The 7,500-nt window shown below is 51.2% G+C and overlaps 19 non-coding genes across 19 annotated transcripts; 6 read left to right on the top strand and 13 right to left on the bottom strand.

Annotated features, from left to right (window-relative positions):
* Positions 1–238: 238 nt before the first annotated feature.
* LOC131440893 (5S ribosomal RNA) lies at positions 239–357 on the bottom strand. Its single transcript, XR_009231576.1, has one exon. It is a non-coding gene; the product is annotated as a 5S ribosomal RNA (ribosomal RNA).
* A 308-nt stretch (positions 358–665) lies between these two features.
* Positions 666–858, top strand: LOC131442444 (U2 spliceosomal RNA). The gene has a single exon (XR_009233017.1). It is a non-coding gene; the product is annotated as a U2 spliceosomal RNA (small nuclear RNA).
* A 124-nt stretch (positions 859–982) lies between these two features.
* LOC131442463 (5S ribosomal RNA) lies at positions 983–1,101 on the bottom strand. Its single transcript, XR_009233036.1, has one exon. It is a non-coding gene; the product is annotated as a 5S ribosomal RNA (ribosomal RNA).
* A 296-nt stretch (positions 1,102–1,397) lies between these two features.
* LOC131477829 (5S ribosomal RNA) lies at positions 1,398–1,516 on the bottom strand. The gene has a single exon (XR_009244149.1). It is a non-coding gene; the product is annotated as a 5S ribosomal RNA (ribosomal RNA).
* A 308-nt stretch (positions 1,517–1,824) lies between these two features.
* On the top strand, positions 1,825–2,017 carry LOC131441536 (U2 spliceosomal RNA). Its single transcript, XR_009232141.1, has one exon. It is a non-coding gene; the product is annotated as a U2 spliceosomal RNA (small nuclear RNA).
* Positions 2,018–2,141: 124 nt separating this feature from the next.
* On the bottom strand, positions 2,142–2,260 carry LOC131476918 (5S ribosomal RNA). The gene has a single exon (XR_009243279.1). It is a non-coding gene; the product is annotated as a 5S ribosomal RNA (ribosomal RNA).
* A 296-nt stretch (positions 2,261–2,556) lies between these two features.
* LOC131441245 (5S ribosomal RNA) lies at positions 2,557–2,675 on the bottom strand. Its single transcript, XR_009231916.1, has one exon. It is a non-coding gene; the product is annotated as a 5S ribosomal RNA (ribosomal RNA).
* A 308-nt stretch (positions 2,676–2,983) lies between these two features.
* On the top strand, positions 2,984–3,176 carry LOC131441535 (U2 spliceosomal RNA). The gene has a single exon (XR_009232140.1). It is a non-coding gene; the product is annotated as a U2 spliceosomal RNA (small nuclear RNA).
* Positions 3,177–3,300: 124 nt separating this feature from the next.
* On the bottom strand, positions 3,301–3,419 carry LOC131476917 (5S ribosomal RNA). The gene has a single exon (XR_009243278.1). It is a non-coding gene; the product is annotated as a 5S ribosomal RNA (ribosomal RNA).
* A 296-nt stretch (positions 3,420–3,715) lies between these two features.
* Positions 3,716–3,834, bottom strand: LOC131477201 (5S ribosomal RNA). The gene has a single exon (XR_009243551.1). It is a non-coding gene; the product is annotated as a 5S ribosomal RNA (ribosomal RNA).
* Positions 3,835–4,130: 296 nt separating this feature from the next.
* Positions 4,131–4,249, bottom strand: LOC131441070 (5S ribosomal RNA). The gene has a single exon (XR_009231747.1). It is a non-coding gene; the product is annotated as a 5S ribosomal RNA (ribosomal RNA).
* A 308-nt stretch (positions 4,250–4,557) lies between these two features.
* On the top strand, positions 4,558–4,750 carry LOC131442739 (U2 spliceosomal RNA). The gene has a single exon (XR_009233301.1). It is a non-coding gene; the product is annotated as a U2 spliceosomal RNA (small nuclear RNA).
* A 124-nt stretch (positions 4,751–4,874) lies between these two features.
* On the bottom strand, positions 4,875–4,993 carry LOC131476916 (5S ribosomal RNA). The gene has a single exon (XR_009243277.1). It is a non-coding gene; the product is annotated as a 5S ribosomal RNA (ribosomal RNA).
* A 296-nt stretch (positions 4,994–5,289) lies between these two features.
* LOC131476915 (5S ribosomal RNA) lies at positions 5,290–5,408 on the bottom strand. The gene has a single exon (XR_009243276.1). It is a non-coding gene; the product is annotated as a 5S ribosomal RNA (ribosomal RNA).
* Positions 5,409–5,716: 308 nt separating this feature from the next.
* LOC131442543 (U2 spliceosomal RNA) lies at positions 5,717–5,909 on the top strand. The gene has a single exon (XR_009233115.1). It is a non-coding gene; the product is annotated as a U2 spliceosomal RNA (small nuclear RNA).
* A 124-nt stretch (positions 5,910–6,033) lies between these two features.
* LOC131476914 (5S ribosomal RNA) lies at positions 6,034–6,152 on the bottom strand. Its single transcript, XR_009243275.1, has one exon. It is a non-coding gene; the product is annotated as a 5S ribosomal RNA (ribosomal RNA).
* Positions 6,153–6,448: 296 nt separating this feature from the next.
* LOC131476913 (5S ribosomal RNA) lies at positions 6,449–6,567 on the bottom strand. The gene has a single exon (XR_009243274.1). It is a non-coding gene; the product is annotated as a 5S ribosomal RNA (ribosomal RNA).
* A 308-nt stretch (positions 6,568–6,875) lies between these two features.
* Positions 6,876–7,068, top strand: LOC131442487 (U2 spliceosomal RNA). The gene has a single exon (XR_009233060.1). It is a non-coding gene; the product is annotated as a U2 spliceosomal RNA (small nuclear RNA).
* A 118-nt stretch (positions 7,069–7,186) lies between these two features.
* On the bottom strand, positions 7,187–7,305 carry LOC131477660 (5S ribosomal RNA). The gene has a single exon (XR_009243985.1). It is a non-coding gene; the product is annotated as a 5S ribosomal RNA (ribosomal RNA).
* Between the last annotated feature and the right edge of the window lie 195 nt (positions 7,306–7,500).

The following is a 7,500-nucleotide window of genomic DNA, read 5'->3' as shown; positions in this document are numbered from 1 at the left end:
GGAGCTCAAAAGTCAGCCTTTCGAACACACTGCACTTGAGCCTTTATCTCCACTACCTGCTACACTCTATTCCAGTATTAGGAAGCTACACCGAGATGGGTAAGCTGCTCCCCATCTCCAAGCTTCTCACATGCTTGCAGAGCGACATCCAAGGCTGAAACTAGAAGGACGTTAACGTGTGCCCGTGCGTCAACGTAATTGCAAGCCCATGTTTCTTGTAAGGAAGCAGCAGTGTAATAGCTTACAGCACCTGGTATTCCCAGGCGGTCTCCCATCTAAGTACTAACCAGGCCCGACCCTGCTTAGATTCCGAGATCAGACGAGATCGGGCGTGCTCAGGGTGGTATGGCCGTAAGCCGACGGGCTGGGGACACAGACTCCTTTTATAGACTAGACAAGGCCCCCTGCTCGTGGAGGAGCTCAAAAGTCAGCCTTTCGAACGTTCAAGAGTTTAAGTTGTTTTTGGTGGGCTTTGCTGTATGGCCGCGCCCTTTGAGTGTGTCAAATGTCAAGCAGCTGTCCGTCAAGGCTCAGAGGTGCACTTAGATCACCTTGGGGCGGAGGTGATCAGCAGCAGCCTTTGTTATGCGCACTTAAAAAACATGGCACCACAACAAGTAACTTGTGTGCCAAGATCTTGAGTTGGCCCCAGACACTTGTGGGCCATCGCTTCTCGGCCTTTTGGCTAAGATCAAGTGTAGTATCTGTTCTTATCAGTTTAATATCTGATATGTCCTCTATATGGGGATTAAATATTAAATGCATTTTTGAGCATTGGGAGTTGAAAACTGGGGCTTGCTCTCTTCACTCCTTGCATTGACCTGGCATTGCAGTGCCACCAGGAACGGTGTACCATTCTCTTTTTTCTGTGAAAACCAAAGCAAGGCTGGAACTAGAAGGACGTTTACGTGTGCCTGTGCCCGTGCCCGTGCGTCAACGTAATTGCAAGCCCATGTTTCTTGTAAGGAAGCAGCAGTGTAAAAGCTTACAGCACCTGGTATTCCCAGGCGGTCTCCCATCCAAGTACTAACCAGGCCCAACCCTGCTTAGCTTCCGAGATCAGACGAGATCGGGCGTGCTCAGGGTGGTATGGCCGTAAGCCGACGGGCTGGGGACACAGACTCCTTTTATAGACTAGGCAAGGCCCCCTGCGTGTGGAGGAGCTCAAAAGTCAGCCTTTCGAACACACTGCACTTGAGCCTTTATCTCCACTACCTGCTACACTCTATTCCAGTATTAGGAAGCTACACCGAGATGGGTAAGCTGCTCCCCATCTCCAAGCTTCTCACGTGCTTGCAGAGCGACATCCAAGGCTGAAACTAGAAGGACGTTAACGTGTGCCCGTGCGTCAACGTAATTGCAAGCCCATGTTTCTTGTAAGGAAGCAGCAGTGTAAAAGCTTACAGCACCTGGTATTCCCAGGCGGTCTCCCATCCAAGTACTAACCAGGCCCGACCCTGCTTAGCTTCCGAGATCAGACGAGATCCGGCGTGCTCAGGGTGGTATGGCCGTAAGCCGACGGGCTGGGGACACAGACTCCTTTTATAGACTAGGCAAGGCCCCCTGCTCGTGGAGGAGCTCAAAGGTCAGCCTTTCGAACGTTCAAGAGTTTAAGTTGTTTTTGGTGGGCTTTGCTGTATGGCCGCGCCCTTTGAGTGTGTCAAATGTCAAGCAGCTGTCCGTCAAGGCTCAGAGGTGCACTTAGATCACCTTGGGGCAGAGGTGATCAGCAGCAGCCTTTGTTATGCACACTTAAAAAACATGGCACCACAACAAGTAACTTGTGTGCCAAGATCTTGAGTTGGCCCCAGACACTTATGGGCCATCGCTTCTCGGCCTTTTGGCTAAGATCAAGTGTAGTATCTGTTCTTATCAGTTTAATATCTGATATGTCCTCTATATGGGGATTAAATATTAAATGCATTTTTGAGCATTGGGAGGTGAAAACTGGGGCTTGCTCTCTTCACTCCTTGCATTGACCTGGAATTGCAGTGCCACCAGGAACGGTGCACCACTCTCTTTTTTCTGTGAAAACCAAAGCAAGGCTGGAACTAGAAGGACGTTAACGTGTGCCTGTGCCCGTGCCCGTGCGTCAACGTAATTGCAAGCCCATGTTTCTTGTAAGGAAGCAGCAGTGTAAAAGCTTACAGCACCTGGTATTCCCAGGCGGTCTCCCATCCAAGTACTAACCAGGCCCGACCCTGCTTAGCTTCCGAGATCAGACGAGATCGGGCGTGCTCAGGGTGGTATGGCCGTAAGCCGACGGGCTGGGGACACAGACTCCTTTTATAGACTAGGCAAGGCCCCCTGCTCGTGGAGGAGCTCAAAAGTCAGCCTTTCGAACACACTGCACTTGAGCCTTTATCTCCACTACCTGCTACACTCTATTCCAGTATTAGGAAGCTACACCGAGATGGGTAAGCTGCTCCCCATCTCCAAGCTTCTCAGGTGCTTGCAGAGCGACATCCAAGGCTGAAACTAGAAGGACGTTAACGTGTGCCCGTGCGTCAACGTAATTGCAAGCCCATGTTTCTTGTAAGGAAGCAGCAGTGTAAAAGCTTACAGCACCTGGTATTCCCAGGCGGTCTCCCATCCAAGTACTAACTAGGCCCGACCCTGCTTAGCTTCCGAGATCAGACGAGATCCGGCGTGCTCAGGGTGGTATGGCCGTAAGCCGACGGGCTGGGGACACAGACTCCTTTTATAGACTAGGCAAGGCCCCCTGCTCGTGGAGGAGCTCAAAGGTCAGCCTTTCGAACGTTCAAGAGTTTAAGTTGTTTTTGGTGGGCTTTGCTGTATGGCCGCGCCCTTTGAGTGTGTCAAATGTCAAGCAGCTGTCCGTCAAGGCTCAGAGGTGCACTTAGATCACCTTGGGGCAGAGGTGATCAGCAGCAGCCTTTGTTATGCACACTTAAAAAACATGGCACCACAACAAGTAACTTGTGTGCCAAGATCTTGAGTTGGCCCCAGACACTTATGGGCCATCGCTTCTCGGCCTTTTGGCTAAGATCAAGTGTAGTATCTGTTCTTATCAGTTTAATATCTGATATGTCCTCTATATGGGGATTAAATATTAAATGCATTTTTGAGCATTGGGAGGTGAAAACTGGGGCTTGCTCTCTTCACTCCTTGCATTGACCTGGAATTGCAGTGCCACCAGGAACGGTGCACCACTCTCTTTTTTCTGTGAAAACCAAAGCAAGGCTGGAACTAGAAGGACGTTAACGTGTGCCTGTGCCCGTGCCCGTGCGTCAACGTAATTGCAAGCCCATGTTTCTTGTAAGGAAGCAGCAGTGTAAAAGCTTACAGCACCTGGTATTCCCAGGCGGTCTCCCATCCAAGTACTAACCAGGCCCGACCCTGCTTAGCTTCCGAGATCAGACGAGATCGGGCGTGCTCAGGGTGGTATGGCCGTAAGCCGACGGGCTGGGGACACAGACTCCTTTTATAGACTAGGCAAGGCCCCCTGCTCGTGGAGGAGCTCAAAAGTCAGCCTTTCGAACACACTGCACTTGAGCCTTTATCTCCACTACCTGCTACACTCTATTCCAGTATTAGGAAGCTACACCGAGATGGGTAAGCTGCTCCCCATCTCCAAGCCTCTCAGGTGCTTGCAGAGCGACATCCAAGGCTGAAACTAGAAGGACGTTAACGTGTGCCCGTGCGTCAACGTAATTGCAAGCCCATGTTTCTTGTAAGGAAGCAGCAGTGTAAATGCTTACAGCACCTGGTATTCCCAGGCGGTCTCCCATCTAAGTACTAACCAGGCCCGACCCTGCTTAGCTTCCGAGATCAGACGAGATCGGGCGTGCTCAGGGTGGTATGGCCGTAAGCCGACGGGCTGGGGACACAGACTCCTTTTATAGACTAGGCAAGGCCCCCTGCTCGTGGAGGAGCTCAAAAGTCAGCCTTTCGAACACACTGCACTTGAGCCTTTATGTCCACTACCTGCTACACTATATTCCAGTATTAGGAAGCTACACCGAGATGGGTAAGCTGCTGCCCATCTCCAAGCTTCTCACGTGCTTGCAGAGCGACATCCAAGGCTGAAACTAGAAGGAGGTTAACGTGTGCCCGTGCGTCAACGTAATTGCAAGCCCATGTTTCTTGTAAGGAAGCAGCAGTGTAAAAGCTTACAGCACCTGGTATTCCCAGGCGGTCTCCCATCCAAGTACTAACCAGGCCCGATCCTGCTTAGCTTCCAAGATCAGACGAGATCGGGCGTGCTCAGGGTGGTATGGCCGTAAGCCGACGGGCTGGGGACACAGACTCCTTTTATAGACTAGGCAAGGCCCCCTGCTCGTGGAGGAGCTCAAAAGTCAGCCTTTCGAACGTTCAAGAGTTTAAGTTGTTTTTGGTGGGCTTTGCTGTATGGCCGCGCCCTTTGAGTGTGTCAAATGTCAAGCAGCTGTCCGTCAAGGCTCAGAGGTGCACTTAGATCACCTTGGGGCGGAGGTGTTCAGCAGCAGCCTTTGTTATGCGCACTTAAAAAACATGGCACCACAACAAGTAACTTGTGCGCCAAGATCTTGAGTTGGCCCCAGACACTTGTGGGCCATCGCTTCTCGGCCTTTTGGCTAAGATCAAGTGTAGTATCTGTTCTTATCAGTTTAATATCTGATATGTCCTCTATATGGGGATTAAATATTAAATGCATTTTTGAGCATTGGGAGGTGAAAACTGGGTCTTGCTCTCTTCACTCCTTGCATTGACCTGGCATTGCAGTGCCACCAGGAACGGTGCACCACTCTCTTTTTTCTGTGAAAACCAAAGCAAGGCTGGAACTAGAAGGACGTTAACGTGTGCCTGTGCCCATGCCCGTGCGTCAACGTAATTGCAAGCCCATGTTTCTTGTAAGGAAGCAGCAGTGTAAAAGCTTACAGCACCTGGTATTCCCAGGCGGTCTCCCATCCAAGTACTAACCAGGCCCGACCCTGCTTAGCTTCCGAGATCAGACGAGATCGGGCGTGCTCAGGGTGGTATGGCCGTAAGCCGACGGGCTGGGGACACAGACTCCTTTTATAGACTAGGCAAGGCCCCCTGCTCGTGGTGGAGCTCAAAAGTCAGCCTTTCGAACACACTGCACTTGAGCCTTTATCTCCACTACCTGCTACACTATATTCCAGTATTAGGAAGCTACACCGAGATGGGTAAGCTGCTGCCCATCTCCAAGCTTCTCACGTGCTTGCAGAGCGACATCCAAGGCTGAAACTAGAAGGAGGTTAACGTGTGCCCGTGTGTCAACGTAATTGCAAGCCCATGTTTCTTGTAAGGAAGCAGCAGTGTAAAAGCTTACAGCACCTGGTATTCCCAGGCGGTCTCCCATCCAAGTACTAACCAGGCCCGACCCTGCTTAGCTTCCGAGATCAGACGAGATCGGGCGTGCTCAGGGTGGTATGGCCGTAAGCCGACGGGCTGGGGACACAGACTCCTTTTATAGACTAGGCAAGGCCCCCTGCTCGTGGCGGAGCTCAAAGGTCAGCCTTTCGAACGTTCAAGAGTTTAAGTTGTTTTTGGTGGGCTTTGCTGTATGGCCGCGCCCTTTGAGTGTGTCAAATGTCAAGCAGCTGTCCGTCAAGGCTCAGAGGTGCACTTAGATCACCTTGGGGCGGAGGTGATCAGCAGCAGCCTTTGTTATGCGCACTTAAAAAACATGGCACCACAACAAGTAACTTGTGTGCCAAGATCTTGAGTTGGCCCCAGACACTTGTGGGCCATCGCTTCTCGGCCTTTTGGCTAAGATCAAGTGTAGTATCTGTTCTTATCAGTTTAATATCTGATGTGTCCTCTATATGGGGATTAAATATTAAATGCATTTTTGAGCATTGGGAGGTGAAAACTGGGGCTTGCTCTCTTCACTCCTTGCATTGACCTGGCATTGCAGTGCCACCAGGAACGGTGCACCACTCTATTTTTTCTGTGAAAACCAAAGCAAGGCTGGAACTAGAAGGACGTTAACGTGTGCCTGTGCCCATGCCCGTGCGTCAACGTAATTGCAAGCCCATGTTTCTTGTAAGGAAGCAGCAGTGTAAAAGCTTACAGCACCTGGTATTCCCAGGCGGTCTCCCATCCAAGTACTAACCAGGCCCGACCCTGCTTAGCTTCCGAGATCAGACGAGATCGGGCGTGCTCAGGGTGGTATGGCCGTAAGCCGACGGGCTGGGGACACAGACTCCTTTTATAGACTAGGCAAGGCCCCCTGCTCGTGGAGGAGCTCAAAAGTCAGCCTTTCGAACACACTGCACTTGAGCCTTTATCTCCACTACCTGCTACACTATATTCCAGTATTAGGAAGCTACACCGAGATGGGTAAGCTGCTGCCCATCTCCAAGCTTCTCACGTGCTTGCAGAGCGACATCCATGGCTGAAACTAGAAGGAGGTTAACGTGTGCCCGTGCGTCAACGTAATTGCAAGCCCATGTTTCTTGTAAGGAAGCAGCAGTGTAAAAGCTTACAGCACCTGGTATTCCCAGGCGGTCTCCCATCCAAGTACTAACCAGGCCCGACCCTGCTTAGCTTCCGAGATCAGACGAGATCGGGCGTGCTCAGGGTGGTATGGCCGTAAGCCGACGGGCTGGGGACACGGACTCCTTTTATAGACTAGGCAAGGCCCCCTGCTCGTGGAGGAGCTCAAAGGTCAGCCTTTCGAACGTTCAAGAGTTTAAGTTGTTTTTGGTGGGCTTTGCTGTATGGCCGCGCCCTTTGAGTGTGTCAAATGTCAAGCAGCTGTCCGTCAAGGCTCAGAGGTGCACTTAGATCACCTTGGGGCGGAGGTGATCAGCAGCAGCCTTTGTTATGCGCACTTAAAAAACATGGCACCACAACAAGTAACTTGTGTGCCAAGATCTTGAGTTGGCCCCAGACACTTGTGGGCCATCGCTTCTCGGCCTTTTGGCTAAGATCAAGTGTAGTATCTGTTCTTATCAGTTTAATATCTGATATGTCCTCTATATGGGGATTAAATATTAAATGCATTTTTGAGCATTGGGAGGTGAAAACTGGGGCTTGCTCTCTTCACTCCTTGCATTGACCTGGCATTGCAGTGCCACCAGGAATGGTGCACAATTCTCTTTTTTCTGTGAAAACCAAAGCAAGGCTGGAACTAGAAGGACGATAACGTGTGCCCGTGCCCGTGTGTCAACGTAATTGCAAGCCCATGTTTCTTGTAAGGAAGCAGCAGTGTAAAAGCTTACAGCACCTGGTATTCCCAGGCGGTCTCCCATCCAAGTACTAACCAGGCCCGACCCTGCTTAGCTTCCGAGATCAGACGAGATCGGGCTTGCTCAGGGTGGTATGGCCGTAAGCCGACCGGCTGGGGACACAGACTCCTTTTATAGACTAGGCAAGGCCCCCTGCTCGTGGAGGAGCTCAAAAGTCAGCCTTTCGAACACACTGCACTTGAGCCTTTATCTCCACTACCTGCTACACTCTATTCCAGTATTAGGAAGCTACACCGAGATGGGTAAGCTGCTCCCCATCTCCAAGCTTCTCACGTGCTTG

This window comes from Solea solea, chromosome 16 (assembly GCF_958295425.1).
Source record: "Solea solea chromosome 16, fSolSol10.1, whole genome shotgun sequence".
Taxonomy (NCBI): Eukaryota; Metazoa; Chordata; class Actinopteri; order Pleuronectiformes; family Soleidae; genus Solea; species Solea solea.
Note: the sequence above shows the minus strand (reverse complement) of the source record. Positions and strands in the feature narration are given on the sequence as shown.